Source organism: Lichenostomus cassidix, chromosome Z, assembly GCF_008360975.1.
Source record: "Lichenostomus cassidix isolate B80296 chromosome Z, HeHo_3.0, whole genome shotgun sequence".
Taxonomy (NCBI): domain Eukaryota; kingdom Metazoa; phylum Chordata; class Aves; order Passeriformes; family Meliphagidae; genus Lichenostomus; species Lichenostomus cassidix.
The window spans coordinates 49,064,914-49,084,045 of NC_139511.1; the positions used below are offsets into that span (position 1 = coordinate 49,064,914).

Consider the following 19,132-nt stretch of genomic DNA (forward strand, 5'->3'; position numbering starts at 1 on the left):
GTCTCAGCAACATTAATTGTGCCAGTAAAAGAAGTGAGGGGTGAGGTTCCTTCCACAGGCCAAATTAACCAAAATATGGTGTGGCACAAGTTGAGTGCTTTCGGTCAGTACCACCACTTCCAACCACAGAAGTCACAGCACTTGAATGCCTGAAAAGCAAGAAGGCACCAAGGACCTTGAAGCACACGTACTGCTGGCCACCATCAGCACAGGATGCACATGCCAGGTCTGCACAGCCCACAGTTTTACCCAGGCTCTGCTCTGGCAGTGACCAACATGCAGTTGGGACTTCCACCCCTCTCAGCCCGTTTTTGGACACAGAGTCAGGTGTAACCCACAAGCCACACGGCGGATGGCAGCACCACCAGGAGGTGCGTTTGGGTCACACTGCAGACTTGAACCGCTGTTTCCTTTACAGTCAGCCTGCCCAGCTTCCCTCTAAAAAGTACTGGCAAGCATGAGGTTTGTGACAACCTTTTCATACCCAGAGCACCACTCCAGATGGGACCCTCCAGGTCTCTGTGGCACGACAAGATGACATGCTAAAAGTGCTTCTGATCAATGTGGGAAGGTGGAAGTTGTAGCATAGCACGGCTGGGCAGCTTGATGGCCTTGTGGCATATTTAAGCACAACCACAAGTAAGGGGAGGAAGGATGAAAGAGCCAGAGATTAAGCCACAACTGTTTTAAGTTAGTCAAGTGGAAATACCTGGTCAAATAAAAAAAACATGACTGGATTTATTGTGCAGGTGTTGAGAGAAGAAAATAAATTCTGTTCAGTGCTATTTGGATTTGAGCAAAGCTTAACTTCACTTACAACACACGTGTTTTCTCAAAAGTCAGATCTCCCTTGCACATGCAAGTATGTCTGAAACCAACTAACCAGTGTTTAAAACTCCAATTTAACTGCTCCAGCAAGCACAGAAAATTCAGAAAGAGAAGAGACAGATTTCAAGACAAACAGAAGTGTAAACAACCTACAGCTGAAGGATTAGCTAAGCAAGTTGACTGTTGAGCATTTTTGTTTTAACCAATCTGTATTTTAACCTGTCAGAAGTGAAAGATTTTCTTCATAAGCTTGGTTATTTTCACTTTTTTCTGCCTTAAACAGGCTGAGTTTCTGCGGTGAAAAGTGAAACTGCTGTTTTGAGTCTGATGATATTAGAGTAAAATCTTGGTTTTTACTAAAAACAAGGGTAAATCAAGGCTGCAGGACACGGCTTGGAAAAACCCCAGACAATCCCACTGAAGCAATCATGGTTTTATAAATGGAAATTAATAAGTCTGTTGCTCATCTTACATTGGCAAAGTTTGTGATCCAATTAGAAGTGCACTGCTTTAATGATTCACACAGATCATGTTCTGCAAAGTTCAGAAACAGAAAAAAAATGCTCTTGGACCCTCTCCATGGAGAGTATCACACCAGTGACATGCTGGCTTTGTAACTCACAGGCGAAAAGCACTGAGGTGCTCACATTAGTATTTCAACGTATGAGTGATCTGTACAAATGCAAAATGCCTTGAGCAAAATGAAATGTTGTGTTACATGCCATCACAGCACATACAGTCTTCAAATACTGTGTTTTGCAGAGAGAAGTTAAGCCCACTTCTCCCAAGACTTGCTACACTGGCAGCCCTGCCTAGTGCACCAACATTTAATTGGTAGCACCTCTCTATGCTGATGGTTGCTGCCATTAATGCCTGTCCTCCCCTGCCTCTTGTGACTGCCCAGTGCTACTGACATGTAGCATGCTCACCATGCCGCTCAATGTAAGGACAAGATTGTTTGTTTGTATGTATGTATGTAACTTGGAGATGACTTAAATTCAGAGCACCTGAAAAGAAAATCTCTTCATCCTACTCCTCTCCATACCCACAGCCTTGTGACAAGAGCTGACACTGTCCACTTCTCAGTGACTGTCCCTTGTGCTTCTGTGCTTTCTGAGACAGTTAGTAGTCATCCCTGATGTTAGCCCCCTGACAACAGATACAAGTCTGCTCTGGATTTTCCAGCCCTTCTGCAGTCATGTCTGCATGACTGCCTTCCTCCCTGTCTGCATGTGTTTCCTTACAGCACCCTCCCATCATCTGCCACCCTGTACCTTGCAGAGCCACCCACTGCACCCTGCTGGACATGCAGGCTGTGGCTGCACTACATTACTGCACTACACTACATGCTGCAGCACACTGGCAGGTCTGGGGATCTGCAAGGCAACCAAAGAGCCCCTCTGCACATATAGACACACATTTCCTTCACTTCCTTTATGGTTTCTACCCATGCTTGGCTGAGGGTGTCCACTTCTATAGACAGGACATGGCTGCAGCACACAGTAACATGGGAATTGGGACCACCCTAGTCATAGCAACAATAAAGTTTCCTTATTTTGCCTTTTCTAAGCATTTCTCTTCCTGTATCAAAACACATCTTTGCCACCAGAAAAGGAAAAAATCCATTTACAGATGCTTCTCCTAGTGAAAAGAATCATCTCCAGAAGAACAAGTGCCCAGGTAGACCCAAGAACAACATCCTGCAAGGGGGAGCAGACACTTCTCTATGAGTAAGAGCCCAGGGCCAATCCAAAATCTGCTGGTGTGACACCTGCAATGGAAGTGCACACAGGCTTCCCAGTCATAGCAGCTTGTCCCAGGTCTATTGCAGCACTCTCTGCCCCATTTCTGAGCTCATTTTAAACACCAGACCCAGAGAGAGTCAGTGGAGTCTGGGAGCTTGCATCTACACACACGGACATGCACACCCCCACACCCCTGTCTAAATGGTCGTGGAGTAATGAAGAAAGGCAGATCTGCTTTTCCACACTTAATGAGTTTCACAGCTGGGGGAAAACCAGCTAGTGCCCCCATGTCTTTGGAATCACTAGATTCAGGAGCCCTTTAACTGCCCCAGAAGATGGCAACAATTCTAAGCCCCCATCTGAAAGCACCAGGTGTACCCTCACTCAAAAGCCAAACAAGCTGTAGAAAAACATTGCTTGGTTTCACTCTGATTAAAGCAGCAAAAGCAGCACAAGACAAACAATTAGCCATCCCAGGTAATAATAATTGTCAAGAGACTAAATCCTTCCTCTTCAAAAGAGAAATTCAGTTTTAGGTGTGTCACCTCTTATCTGACTCTGCAGTACATTGCAGTACATATAATAACGTGGGCAGGCAGTGACACACAGCAAAAGTAAATAAAAACTGGATTCAGCTGCCACTTCAAACAGCAGATGTCAAGCCTGAAGCAATCCAGGAGCCAGCAGCAGAGCCTTTGCCCCTCTGAGTTTCCTTTCTTAAGAGACTTAATTCAGGCTGTCCCTTTGGTGTTGCTCTTAACCTGATCTTTGAACAGGAAAAAGAAAAAAAAAAAATCTGTATAGCCCTGTCCTGCTGGGGCACTAACACCCAGTCACAGGTCACTGTAACAGCTCTGCAGCAATAAGAGGCCATGCTGCTCACTGGGCACTGCATAAACACGGTACTGACTGATTGTCAGTCTGGTCTGTGGCTGGTCTGCTGTGCTGCTGAGAATATGCAGCAGCACTACTACAGTGCAGCTGACAATTCAGCCATGAATCCAAAAGATGCATGGGTAGTTAATGAAAGATGGCAGCAGTAACTCTAGTCAAAGCAGAATGGTCACTTCTCTAGCTACAGTTATGTTTAGCTTCATAGCCATATTTTTCCTGATGAAGAATTTGTCCCAGCATGGCATCCGACAGGGCCTGAATACTGCTACTACTAAATAACTATTAATACATAGACAGAAGGACTAAGGCATCCTAATGGAAAGATATACAAACACTCAAGAGTGTAGAACTAGTGATTTAGGAAAAGAAAATAAATTGTTTCTTCAGGAATATTTCTTCAAATTGCATGGATTTTGTCTCACTGAAGGCAGTGAATTTGCATATAACCAACAAATATTGATAGCTGGGTGCCGTACAAGGCTTTAGGTTCATATAGTTTTGTGCTGGTTTTGACTAGAGTTTGTTTTCCTCACAGTAGCTGATAAAAAGCTATGCTTTAGATTTGTGGTGGTAACACGATTGATAACACAGGGATGGTTTAGTTATTGCTGATGAGTGCATGCATAGCATCAACGCCTTTTTTGCTCCTCATACCACCCCACCAGCAAGGAGGCTGGAGTGCACAAGGAACTGGGAGAGAACACAGCCAGGATAGATGGCCCCAACTGACCAAAGGGATATTCCGGACCATATGGCATCACGCTCAGCATATAAAGCTGAGAGAAGGAACAGGGAACATTTGGAGTGATGGTGTTTTTCTTCCCAAGTTATCATTATGTGACATGGAGCCTGGCTTTCCTGGGGTGGCTGAACACCTGCTTGCACATGGGAAGAAGTGAATTAATTCCTTGTTTTGCTTTGCTTTGCGTAGCTTTTGCTTTCCATATTGAACTGTCTTTGTCTCAATGCACAAGTTTTTCACTTTTACTTTTGTAATTCTCTCCCCCATCCCACTGGTGGGAGAGTGAGCAAGTGGCTGCATGGGACTAAACCACAACAGGTTGATTAGACACCAAGAGGTGGGGCTGGGACAGTCTGTGGAGCCACATTTGTCTTCCTCCCTATCCCCCAGCAAAAGAAATCGTATCTTACCTTGAAAGACTGTAACAGATGCACTGGTCACTACTTTCCTTTAGGCCTTTATAAACACCAGAAACAATGCAGTGGATTCAGCTAATTTAACGTGTCAGCATTTGACAGCACATTCAGGAACCTGAGAATCGTCCTACAAGAAGAGAAATTAAAAGCACCAATTAGTCATAGCATATGTTGTGCAATATATCTTGTGCATAAAGCTGCTGCAAAATAAAGAAGTTACCAACAACCACAAAAAGGAAAGGCTAAGTTATTTTTTGTTTCCAAGGTGAAATGCTTAAGCACGTTTTGCCTACAGCACCCTGGGGAGAAAGCATGCATCTTGCAATAGCCATGTCACCCTGCCCTCCCTTCCCAATTTAAATCTTTGTTCAAACAACAGTCCATGTGAATGCACAGAAACAAAGCTCCAGGCATGTCAGGATACACCAGCCACACCAGTTGCAGAAACACAGCAGTAAACGTTTGTAACGCAGTACTAGTTTGAACTGGGAAATGCATCAGAAGCCCTTGTGAGCTAAGTATTAGCACTTTGTAAGCCAGGATTCTTGATGCATGTGGAAGATACATGGAGGTACTTTATAGACTGCAGGGAAAGGAGAAACATTTACAGATGGACATGGCTCATTTCCCTGGGTAGGCCTTTTTTTTCAAAATTCTCATCTTGGAAGCACTCAACCCACCTGAGTAAAGACACTGCAACTGCAGCAGAGCTCATGCCTGCACCACTATGGCACACAAGGCAGCTCTCTTGCTCCTCAGCAATTCAGCAAAGATGTTCCACCACTAGGTTTTACATACTTGTTTTTCAGCTCCAACCCATTTGGCATTTCATCCCCCAAATGAGCAAACATCCCAAGACTAGAGGCACATCCACACATACACAGACTGGGTTCCTTGCACTGAGATGTCCAAGTCAGCTGCACCCTGAGGCCATGCTGATGTTTAACAGCTGCACAGTGATGCTGCTTTGACATTTGACAGCTATGGAATGAAGGTCCAGCAGAAAAACTTACCTTTAGCTAGCATGGTTACTCAAGAGAGTTTTAAAGGTTCTTTTCAGGTAAATGACACATCCAGCTTGTTAAATACTTCCCTAAAGCTTTGGTACAAACATACAAAGTGACCTCTGTCCCAGTTTGTAAAACTACAGAAAGGGTGGCTTAATGGAGTACAAGCAAATCACACCCAGTAAAAATTATAGTTTGTTATAAATTAATAAAAACCCTAGCACTTAAAGCATGTCACAGACCAATGTCCCTATAGGGACAGATATATTATTCTAATCCCACATTGTTTAGAAATCCTTTAAAACAAGCCTCCTAAGGGTTAATAAACTTCTTCATAAACTAGAATAACTAATAGCATTTGAAGGGAAACTAAAAGTGTGTCTTTGGGAGGAGTGGAGGGGGAAACTAAGTTGAACACCTACATTTGTTAAAAGAAAACAGAAATTCAAAAGCCACAAGCCTAGATAAGCTTTAAAAATTAGTATTCAGTGTTCTTAAGTTACTCCAAGGAAATAGCAGTCAATTTCTTCCCCCTCCTCTTTCTAACACCTTCTCAATACATTTACTTTTAGCTATTTATGTAAAATATGAATATTTCACACAGCAAGTTACCTATTAATGACACCTTAAAATTGCTTTTCTTACAATGGAGGTACATTCTAAACTGATTACAAATATCTCCATTTACATAATATTAAAGACTGCAATGCATTAGGAAACTTGAGATGACAGGAAATAAATTATATCCTTGCAGCTCTATATTCACAGACTACAGAAATTGCCACAATCACTGCTTTTCTTCATAACCTCCTGCACTACACTTCTGTAAAAAGCAGTACAGCAGTTTCCAGATGTTCAATCAACAGTTATACACCCTGGGCCACTGTTCAAGGACACAAAAACCTGACTTTCAAACCTCTGCTGCCATGTGTCCCTATACCATAGTGTCAAGATCATTCTGCTATTTTTCATGGGTTAATTTTTCTCCAACAGATTTCCCATTCTGCACATTGTCCCACAGCTAGCATAAACTCTGTACCAGGTACTCTGTGTAATTTAGCTGAAGAGAATTTATGCCCACACCTGTTCCAGATCAGCCTGAAAACACAGTAACTGCAACACCAAAGGCCAGAACCAGGACGTGGCTTGAGCCCCAAGACAGACTAGGAACAATGTTGTGGGAATTGCTCCTTTTTGTCAAAGCGGACTGATCGAAAGCTGTAAATCCTTTGGGAGCTAACATTTATCACATACCTTGCTGTTTTCCACGCCAGATGGAAGGAATGCTTCAGTTTTGCTTTTTACCCCAAACAAATCACAGCATGCATGTGTACACAATCATCTGACTCCTACACATCCCAGCACAACCAAAACAAAAAACAATACACCATATACCCATTTTTTCCCTTAAGGGGAGAACAAACCACACCTAACAAGTATTAATAAAAACACCAAACATTAGAAAACATTCTGTTACAATGGGTATTTAAAAATATATGTGTAACACTAAGCAAAATTTTAATCTGTACAAGAGGGATGTATGTATCTCACATAAAAAAGTAATTATTCTTCTAAAGTGCCCCACAAATGGCAATCTAATTTTATTTCCAGACAGAAATTTACTTAGTCATTAGCATAACTGAGTGTTAAGCAGGAGGAAAGAAAAGCAGAAATGAAAACAAACATGGTCAAACAGTTAAGCAGAGATACTGAATATACAACAGAAGTGCATTTATCAGTGAAGTTATAACCTTCATAACATTTTAGATTTAAGCAAAACTCGCTATGTAACAGATATTCCATAAAGTCCCAAAGACATGGTGTTAACAGTTTTTAAAAAAGAGAGTCCACATATTTCACAGCATACTTCACTAGCCTGACAAGCTCCCTACAGATGGGTAACACATGCATTCCATCTTCTCTCCTTTTCCATTCTAATACTCTTCAACACCTCCTCCCACATGCTCCTCCAACACACACACTTCCCTCCAGCAGACAGCAGCCTGATTCACTTATCTAAAGAGGAATTTATGCTGGCCTGAGAAAACACCAACCCCCTCAACGGCAAGGACATGCCTGGATAGCTTATTGAGATATGCCTCAGATGCTGTGCTCCAACAAGCACTGCTAACTCAGATGCCCTGTGTAGCACCAGAAGGGTAGTTACATTCTCAGTGTGAAGGAGATGTTACTTTAAAATAAATTTGAAAGTAACATTTCCAGTGAAAAAGATGCTATTTCCTGTTGAACATGTTCTACATTTTTGGTTAGAAAGCCTTTAAATGGTCAAAAGCATTATTCAGCCTTGGTACACTTCACTGACATAAGTTCTCATAATTACTAAAGGAAATAACTAAGGCTATGTCTGGGTGGCACAAAGCACCATGCTAATTACCCCTGAAGAGACACTAATTAATCCAGGCAGGGCACCACAGCAGCATGGCTGCTCTGCCTCGGGAATCTCCCAGTGTTGATGTATGGTGCCATTTGGATACCCACCTCCCACCCAAAGCAGTCTCTTTCACATAAAAGAAGAGTCTTACACCAAAGACAAGCCCTCCATGGAAGGGTGTTTCCTCTCAGAAGCAGAGTGTTTTACTGAAATCTACGATGTACACAACACTGAGCTGTGCACTGCACCAATTCTTGACAAACAGTAAAATAATCGACAGGCAATTACTGAGCATGTTCAGCTGCTACGAGGAGGAATGTGAGAGGGAATACCTACAGTCTGCTGAGCCCCAGAAGAAAAGGTTCAGGTCAGCATCTCAGAGGAGCTATGTGTAATAACAGTGATTGTCTGACAATCACCTGTGGCAACTCAGACCACATTTTAACTTCTCACCTGGTCTTAAAACAGACCAAGAGAAAGCCTTTAGCACCAGTGTAAATGTTCTCCATTTAGTAAGCTCCAAGGAGCAGGTAATGGTGTGGCTGTTAGCAGGGTAAAAAAAGCTAAGTTGTTGTCACGGCGACTTTGCTTTTAACTTTCTGGCGATAAAAGAAGAACTGGGCTAAAGCCAGAATGCTTTATGTACTGTACCTGATGCTACCTCTTGGTACAGAGACGTGCTCTTCACGTACTGCAAATGGACTTTGATCTTCTTTTGACTTGTTAAAACATATACAGTAAAGAATAATGTACTCTGCAGTCGCTTAAAGCACCTGTCCCAATAGGAGCTGGTTTTTGAAAAACTGAAGAGCAAGAGGGAAATGGAACACCAGATACACAATACAATGTGCAGCAGAATATAGCCTCCTACATGTCCACAACACAGAATGGAAAGACGCAGAAAGGTCATTCCCTGTGGCACAAACAAGCCAAAGTCAGGGAATTGTTTTACTGCCATGCAGAACAGACAGTTCAGATTGTGCAGAGCCCCTGCCCATTCCCCTCTTTCTCCTCCCCACAAATACGTATTTAAAAATTAGTCATTTCCGAGACAATCTTGTTCTTATGGCCTCTCAATAGACAGACCTTCTGCAAAGCACAGTCCCACGAATTCTGCAGGTTTTACTTAAGTGAGATGGCTCAGGTAGCTGGTAAATGGGATACACCAGCTCAGCTAGAATGTGGCAGGCAAGGCTGGCTTCTCACGTGTCAGTCAGTTTTGCACAGACAGAGGTCACAGCACGAGGAAGGGCAGCTTCACCTTGAGTTTGTACCACAGTGTTCTGAAGTTGGTGACTGGTTTCAACACAGGCTGTTTCTTGTGGCAAAAGCACAGGGACACCTGTCTAACAGAGTGCATTGCCTTGAGACACAGAGAAATTACATCAATTAAACAGTATCACGAGTCCTTGAGACTTTCATGGTCTCAGCAGAAAGCACAAATACTCATGTCTGTCAGATGCAGCACAGATTAATAAAACACTATAAAACCCATAATAATTCACTTATGAGAAATTAAATTGCATTTGCTAAGTAAGAGTTAAAGTAGCAGTTTTCACTGTTACTTTTACACACAAATACTTCAGCTCATGAAAAATAGAAAGGTGTCATAAGACATTTGCTACCCGATCCATTTCAAAAACACTCACAAATGTTGTCAAAACATATGGTGTACGTCTGAGTTTAAGACTGCCTAATAAAAGGCTGTCTCCTTAAAAAAATTTTTTGCCCAAAGGCTGACTGAACTGTACACAGATGCAGGAACATATTTGTACACAGATAGGTAAACACTGCAGTCTCCAAACAAAAAAAACTGGTCAAGATTGTGACAAAACCCAGCAGGCCATACAAATGGGTGCTGAATCTTAATAACCTTAGCTGTCAAATCATGTGATGTTGACTCAGCATTCACTGTACACTCAGAGGTCAGATACATGTTCCACTCAGTCTTCCAAGAGCCTTCCCTACAGAAATGATGGAGTTCCCACTGGGCTTTGTGACAGGAGATCTTTACTTGGTATGACAAACAATACCATGACACAACCAGTGCAATGGAAATCTTCAGCTGGCAGACAGTGATCTGAGTTTTAACCAGAAATAGGCAAAGTTCTGAAAAGAAACAGCACAAACATCCACTCCAATATCCAAGGCTGCTGCCAGAGATGAAGCCTCACTGACAGTGCTAGAGTTCACCAAGGACTTTTTTTGCTCCATCTGCAAGGAGACTGCTACTCACAGGCTTCACCTATGTAGGGATAGGCACCCAGTAACTGAGGAGATGAAGTCATTAACACATCCAAGTTTTGTTTGTGAAGACTTTTTTCCCCACATGTGCCCATGTATAGGCAGATGTAATTCTTCTGACTGCAAAACTAAGCTACCAAATGTCAGCCCAGATTTAAAAACAATGTATTTCCTATGGCTCTAAAGCAAAATAGGCATTACTAGGCCAGTTTAGATGGGATACTTGATGTTGGACAAGGAATGGCAGAAGAGGGTGTCACAAGAGAAGCACTGGTGTGAAGGTACCGAGAAAAGTGGTTCAAGAAAGAAGAAAAACTGGAAAGACCCTCAGCTACCTATCATCTCCTTTTACACCATCTCCTCAATACACCACTTATATCTCATACTACATCTCTTCTATATCCGTTGCTTGTTTACATTGCTGTGTCAAATACTGCTGAGAAGCAACAACACAAATGATAAATCTGTGCTTGCTCCCTTAAGGCAAGCAGAGATTAGGAAAGGGCATGAAGGTATTTCTTTTGTCTTGCAATGAAAAGAAACTGCAAAGGTTGGGAATGAAACTGAAAGGGATCATAAAACACTATCCTGCTTGCCCTGTTCCCAGGTGAGATAGCCTCTCACCTGTGTATGAGACATGATGCTTCTGAGGAGCCACTTTATTACTCCTCTGGTCCCATCTCAGCTGTACAAGTAGAGGAAGAGAGGGAAATGGGCCTGGAAGCTTTTAAAAGGCAGAAGATATTTCAGTAAATATTTTAACCTTTAAAATTCAGCTAAAGGTAGAGAACTGATAGACACTATCTCCAGGAACAGCAGATCTGAAACACTAGTAACCTTTGTAAGTCTCAAAAATATTTAGTTGCTAGATTTCAAGTGACAAAAGCAAACATCAGTAAAAACTCCTCTTTGTGCTTTCCCCATCCTCCCAGAATATGAAGATTCTCCAATGTCAGTCATCACTACACATCTTCATGGGTGTAACACAGCTATAGCTAATAAACAGCTGCCAAGATAGCTGCCATGTAGCCAAATGACAGCATGCCAAGAACCAGTATCTTAGGGAATTCCTTTCCCTCAAATATCCATCCCATATCTCAGCCTGAAGGCTGAAGCTTCCCTTACTTAGGGACAGGCAACATCCTGAAACTTCAAGTTGGAATGACAAGCAACAACAGGCTCACATCTTCCTCTGGCACCAAATCAAACCCTGGACCAGGTCATTTCTTTGCAGTTTGGGCTTTCCACATGCACATTACATAGCTGCCTTAGGGATTTTCAAGTGGATCTTACGCCTGTCTTCCTAGTGATATTCTAAAGTTTATATTCCTAAAGGATGGAAATTTAGGAAAGGCTGTGTTAGACCAGCCTTCAAAATCCAGCACTGTGAGGGACTGACCCTCAGTGCTCACAACAGTCCTGTAATAGCTCTGTGGAAGTTATAATGCTGAACCAAGCTGAGAAAAAAGCCTCTGTCATTTTCAGCCTAAAGGTCTGAAAACACAATGAATTGATGAACCCCAAACTGCACACTGCTGTTGGGTGGCATGCTCCTCACTGCAGCAGGCTGCAACAAGAAGGGTTGTCAAAAGTCACATATCGCTGAGGGCCATCAGCATGGCAATACTGTTTCCCTTGTGCAAAAAGAAAAAAAAAAGCACATATGACAGCTGTCTCATCAGATGTTCTGAATCAATTATTTGAAGAGGAGCTAAAAATAGGGTCATTCTGAATTTACTTCTGTGAAGCAAACTAATCCAGAATAACTACTATATGTTCCTATGCCTTAAAGAGCACCATGTTCTAGACAAAACAGTAAACCAGACATTTTAGATGAGAGATGGTAAACAAAAAAGCACTTCCAAGGATTCAATAACCAGGAAAATTAACCAACTATGTGGCCTCCAAGAAGTAGGACAAATTACTTCCCAGAGTTTCACCACCAGCTCTTAACAGAAGAGCCTTCCCCAATTAAACCTCATGCTCTATCACAGACATTTGTCAGTGTCCCTAATAAACAAAGCAGTTTGTCCTAGCATAAGTAAGAAAGATTAGTAAGGGGAGGACAAGCAGGACACAGGCAGTGCTGGTCAGGATGTTCTTCTGAAACTTATCATGGCTTACATATTCAGCAATGGCATTGACCAGGAACTCTACTAAAGAAGGCATACACAAAAGGCAATATTTTTGGAATCATGAAATGGCCTGGTTTGGAAAGGACATTAAAGATATCTAGTTCCAACACACCTGCCATGGGCACGGACACCTTTCACTAGACCAGGTTGCTCCAAGCTCCATCCAGCCTGGCCTTAAACATTTCCAGGGATGGGGTATGCCCACAACTTCTCAAGGCAACCTCTTCCAGTGCTTCACCAACCCCACAGTAAGAATTTTTTCCTAATACATAATCTAAACATACCTTTTTTCAGTTTTAACCCATTTCCCACTGTCCTGTTGCTACATACCACTGTAAGAAGTCTCTCTTCAGCCTTCCTCTAGGCTCCCTTCAAGTACTAAAAGGCAGCAATTGGGTCACTCCAAAGCCTTCTGTTTTCCAGGCTGAACAATCCCAATTCTTTCAGCCTTTCCTCACAGGACAGGTACTCCAGACCTCTATAATGAACTTGTTGACCTCCTCTGGACTCACTCCAACAGGTTCATGTCCTTCCTGTGCTAGGGACCCCACAGCTGATGCAGCACTGCAGGTGGGGTCTCACCAGAGCAGAGCAGAGGGGCAGAATCCCCTCCCTGGTCCTACTGCCCACACTGCTTTGGATGCAGCCCAGAACATGTTTGGCTTTCTGGGCTGTGAGTGTTCACAGCTGGATCATGTCCAGCCTCTCATCTACCAGTATTCCTGTCCTTTCTGCCAAAAAAAAAGGTAGTGAGACTCATTACAATATTAGACTCTCATTAGAATATTAATACTCTCTCTCTCTCTATATATATATAGAATGCCACCTCCCCTCTCCAAAACCTTAAACACTAGATTTTCATGCTCCAGCTCACAGATGTTAAGGCTGTAGTCTAACAACCATCTTTCAAACTAGACTGGACATATGCACAGTGTGATCGTCACCATGTTTCTCTTGAACCGCTGAAAAATATGCCACCTACATGCAAAAGGTCCATCTACCCACACAGTGCATAAAACATGAAGGTCACTAAGCAAAATGACCTCAGCAATTCTGCCTGAAAAGTGGCAGGCTCTCATTTGCAAGGGCAGCCAGCAAAAGGCAGGGGAGGGAGAGCACAGAATGGAAATGCAGATGGAAAAGCCAGCACAAGCTTTGCAATGCTGCATTACCGTGTCAGTGTTCTTGCAGGTAGTCAGGGTCACTGTGGATGAAAAATGACCAATTCAATTGTCATCTCACCAGCGCTTCTGCTGAGTGGAATTTGACTTGTGTGGGACTGTCCAGATTGTTGCAGCAGTTTGTCCACCAGAAAGAGACACCAGCAAGGCACACACACAGACATTAATACTCCTTCGATATTAAGCACAGCCATTCAAAAGCAAATGACCACTGCAAGCCACAAGTACTCACCCATTTAGATATACTTTAAATATTCCCTCAGATTGTAATATCAAAACCTACTCAGTGACATAAACCAGAGCTGATTTCACTATTGACTGAAAGAACAAACAAACAAAAAAAATTAAAAACTTACAGGCTCCTAGTCCACTGTTTCTCTCTGGCACACCGTACATTATTTAACTGAAATGCCTGAAACAGTAACTTGACCTCTCTGGGAAGGTGGGCGGTATTATTCAAGCTGAAACATTAGAAACATGCATAATTACTCTGGGTATTTGCCACACAGTCTTTCATCGGTAAACCAATATGAATGGAAAAGTCACACTGACACACCAGGCTTAGATTATAACCCAAACATCAATTACGAAGATTTTTCATGAGGTCCCAAGGAAACAAAATTTTTTAAGGCCAGAGAAATTTTCTCAGGGCAGAACTATGCATATGTTACAAAGACAAAATGTCAGTGCTGCCAACCCCAAGCCAAGACTTCAGTGGGCTAAACCATGAATTTTGAGCTTTCTGCTCTACCACTGACAATACTGTCATATTGTTTTCCTTCAACCCCACAAACCCATCGCATCCACTCATGCGGCACTTCTGAGGATGCGATGCCTGCTGCAGCACCAGCCACATTTCACCATTCATCATCCACCCATTTCTGGAGGGTGATGCCTCACACACACCTGCGTGGTGCCTGCCTGCTCCTTGGCACAATCCAAGGACCTTCGGCAGAATCAGACCATACACAGGGCTGGCTGGGACAAAAACCCACTGGGAGGGCAAACTGGGCAGATGAAGCACAAAGAAAAGAGACCATGCTTGCTCCTGACTCTAGAGGCATCCACAGCTCACATCACAGATATTTATGCTTATGGCAGTTTCCCCTTCACACCAAGTATACAGATTGTCCTCTGCATGTAGCCTTGTCTTCCCTTCAAGAATAAAGCAGCATTCACCTTCCGAGTTTTGGCTGGCAGAACCAGAAGGCAAATGAAATACCACAACCCAATTTTCACAGCTGGAGTTGTGAAATATACAACACTTCCAGTGCTTTTAAGGCTGAAAACCAGCAAAAAACGCAATTTGTTCTGAAGGGGGAGAACATGGAGTTCACAAGAGAGAAGAACTGCACACACATGTCAAATAACAATCTCCTCTAGCTAAGTTCTTATGTTCCTCAAAATCAAGACCTAGCTGCACTCCTGACTAAATGAGGTACAGCAATATCTATAGCTGTTCTGATCCCAGCTGCCCCCAAACTTGTTTTGATACCAACATCCACATGTTGCTCTTTTGGGCAACTGACTGCACTAACTTTCTACAATGGAACTTCAGTGTTCTTGATTCAGCCCATTTCATTCTTCGTGCTTGTCACAAATACATGTGGAATAGAAGGTATTTATTTCAGCTAATTTCACAGGCATTACAGACAATGCATGCATCTAGAATACTGTTCCAGCAAAGGCACATGAATAATTCTAGAATCATTGTACTGTTTTGTTTTTCAAGCAGCTCAGCTCCCTGCATCTTTTGTTCTTCATTATATACTTCCAAAACTTTGGAAATCATAGCAATGCATATAATGAAGCACCTCTTGATATTTTAAGTCGGATTTTGTAGTCTCAACTAAGTGTTTTCCCCTTTATGCAGGACAACCACGTATGTTAGGGAATACAAGTTGCCACAGTAACCACATAGAAAGAAAGTAAAACTTCAGGGCAATTTTTTCCATATGTATTTGAAATCAAGATATTAAAAAAAAATTGGTTAGTGCCAAGTTATTTTCACCATATCACCAGAACTTGCTGGAGATTTTTTTGCTAAGTTTTAAATATGTTTTTGCAAACAATGGTTAATGCAGAGTTTAAAACCTGCATACTTTCTTACACACTTGTGAAAAATGTGGTCAGGTTTATTTTGAAGATTCTCTCCCTCTTTCACATAACCTAAAGAAGAATTAAAAGATGACAGAGCAACCATCTGAAGCCTACCAAAAATATCTATTCAAAAGGTCTGAGGTATGCAATGAAAATGCTTTAAGTCAAAAGTGGCTTGTAGTGAAGAGAGGAAAAGAACAAAGATCTGAGTTTGCATTAAATTCTGGTTGCAATCGTTTAATTGCCATTGTTTAAGAGCAGGAATTTCTCTAGTCTGTTTCAGTGTTTGCTATTCCAGAAAACACAAATAAAGAGAAAAGTCAACATTATAGTTTTAAGATTCCAATTTAGGAGTGGTTTGAAAACAACCTTCCCCAAGTTGTTCTCCTGGGAAAGAGCTGCTAGAGCACAGAGCTAATTAGGGCTTGTCAGTTAAGCTCTTTCTCCTGCTTTGTTCAGAAAACCTGGACAAATAGCTTATCCATGGATAGACCTGGGGGCCTTTCACAAATATTTTGTATTCCACAGCAAGCTTAGGCACATTACATAAACATCTGGAGTACGCACTAGAAGCACCAACACCTCCCCGCTCTGCCCTGCAGCAAGTGTCTTCATGACACACTTTCATCAACAGTGACAGAAAGAAAACAGTATTATTGTGGGCTTCCATCCAAAAAAATGTTGTCATGTATAGCCTCTCTGTACGTACACAAGGATTGGGGGTAAAAGAGAGGAGGGGTAATTCAGGTGCATAAACAAGTGTTCCAGTCTTCCTTATCAGTACTTAAGTTCTGAGAGAAAGAAGGAAAGAGCCTTGTATCATTATTAAAAGAGAGACTATTTCCAGAAGGTTGGAGACTAAACTGTTTTGGGGGAAACAGCAGTGAAAACACATATATTCTCATTTTCCCTGGAGGTGCAGTCTGGTTTGGGAGTGTTCTGAGCATACAGAAGTTAAGACAAAGGCAGGTCATCCTGAGGTACTCTGGCACCACCTCATACCAAGAGCACAGAGAAAACCCCAGACACTGTGTGAAATAGGGGCACCTACAAAACATCCCTGCTGTGTTGACCACACCGGGGCCCACAGCTGTAAGAGCAGTTGCTCACAATACAGCAAATACTTTGATACCATGTTTCACAGCATAGCTGCCTTGGAGCCAAGAATCTACTTGCTCTGGGAGCCAAGCTATAAATAAGGAGGGAAAGGCACACAATTCTCTCTAGTGTGCTTTCCCAAAGTCCTAGAACAGCAACATCAGTGTCTTCAGTTTAGCTGAAATTCTGCAGGCATCTTTGCAGTCTATCAAGCCTAACCACTGAACAATTTTCTGTGCATTTATTTTTCAAATATGTAGAGCTGTACCTTACTGTACATTACAGCAACTGCATAATGGGTGCAGTTTAGCCACCTCCAAATATTCGTTTCACAAACTAGGGAAATACAGTCTTGTATCTTCATGCTACTCCACAGGAGAGCACTGAAGGCTTCTGGTAAGAAAGACAAAAGCAATTGCAGACAACCAGTGTGATAACTACCATTCACATTTTACTCCAAGGAGTAGTAATTAGCCATTTAAAAACACAGAAAATCCACGCATGTACTAAACATGAAAGAAGCTGTTCTGAGAACTAGATGCTCTGAGATCACATTTCAAAGCAGTGCAGTATCATTCTGTTAATCTTTTGGGAAAACCAGCATGGATATTCTGCTTCAATGTAATTAAGGCAGGAATTCCAGCCTCTCCACTGTGACCTTCATAGAAACCCCAGGGGTCAAGAGTAGTAGCTTGTACCCTGCTGCAGTGCTAATATAGCCGTACAATAAACAAAAAACCTCCTGCAACCGTAGTACAAACAAGTTTCAGGGAGGGAAAGGGGGAACATGTAGATACACTCCGAGATACACTGCCACAAAACAGCTTCTACCACAACTGTAAGCGAAAAGTTGTATTTCTAAAGGTAGCTGAAGGAATTTCACTTTTACTTTGAAGGTGGAAAAAAGTTTACATATTTACTTTCATGTTTTATTCTTAACAAATATCCATGCTTATCAAAACAGTAATTAAAGACTTGCCTTCTTAGAGCAGCATTTAGTGGAAAAAAAAATGGAGATAAGGGAAAGGCAACTTCTTGTGTGACAGAGAAGTTCTATGGAGAGAGGAACAGTTTGGATAAAGTGATGGGTTTTTTAGCCCTTGAGCCACAGTACCTCCCTGGTGAAACCTCATGAGAACTAACAAAGCTGTAGCCTGCCGTGACAATGCTGTTTCTCACCCTTCATACTGCAGCAGTCATGCCCTGTGTCCCCAAAACCTCTGAGCAGTGACTGACAAGGACTGCGCCAGCCAAAGGACAGCATAGACAGGCAAATGTGCAAGGTGGGAATGGCAACAGCCCGGCCCTGCAAAGGTCCTGTCTCGTGGAAACTTTCACTGAACTCTACTCAGCATGCTTGGCATAAGCTGTGTCAGGTGGGCCAGCATCAAATCAGGAAATGAGATAATCAGGTAAGTTTTTTTCTCCTCATTCTTACCCTCTGCAATCTGATAACAGTGAAAGAGGACACCATCTAGCAAGAAGGTTGCTAATTAATTCCTCCTCACCCTGGCACTGCAAGCTTCTAGCTGCAAAGTACCTGCTTACCTAGGAATAAGCACTTGATAGCATTTCAAGAAAGGGACTTCATTTGTTTTGAAAAATGCCATTAAAAAGACAATCATCTCAAGATTTTCTCTATCAGCAGAGAGAACAAGTGAAAGAACAGCAGCGCCGCTCTTGCCTAATTTTCAGAGCACCAACTACCCTGCACAGTGAGTTTGGTGGGAGGTCAGCATGCCAAAGGCATAGATACTTTCAAAAGTATAATGAGATCTCATATCATCTCTTAGTTGAAGAAGTTACCCTGAAGTAAACTATTTCTGAACAAGTTTCAACAGAGTAGAGATGCTTTGCTGTAAGGGCAGGACCAGAATGCAGTTGCAAGTGACATGACAGTTTTAGACACGGGTAGCTAAAGGACTTTAAAACCAAGGACACGAGACTCTGCTCTCTTGAGTGCTAAGTTACCTTGGATCAAAGGCTATAAAAAGCTGACTGGATGTAGCACTAAAACAAGAGATGAGTCAGACAGAAGAAATAGAAAAACACCCCACAAAAAGAGTTCAGCATACTTTTAACACTATGGATCTCAAGCACTCTGCGAACAGCAATACTTCACCTACCAAGACTGCTCTGTTAGTACTATCACAATACATATAACAGAAGTCTCAACAGCAAAAGTCAAAACTTCTGGCTGTCGTTAGACAAATACATTCAGAAGTCAAGTGTACCCTGAAACATCTGCAGCTCAGCTGTAGCCTTTTGGAGCAGCAAAGGGACACCACAATCATTAAAAATGTAAAGATCAAATCCACCTGCATGAACAAAGACTCAATATTCCAACATA

At 42.3% G+C, this 19,132-nt stretch overlaps 1 protein-coding gene across 3 annotated transcripts in view; it reads right to left on the reverse strand.

Moving 5' to 3' along the window:
• Positions 1–19,132, reverse strand: part of KANK1 (KN motif and ankyrin repeat domains 1) — a 129,983-nt gene that overhangs the window by 92,776 nt on the left and 18,075 nt on the right. For 2 of the 3 annotated variants that reach the window (XM_085043283.1, XM_085043286.1), the window contains exon 2: positions 4,620–4,752. The gene's annotated coding sequence lies outside the window, so the exon portion shown is untranslated. Of the gene's footprint in view, positions 1–4,619; positions 4,753–13,940; positions 14,046–19,132 lie in introns of all 3 variants that reach the window. The other variant, XM_085043284.1, reaches the window with a different exon arrangement.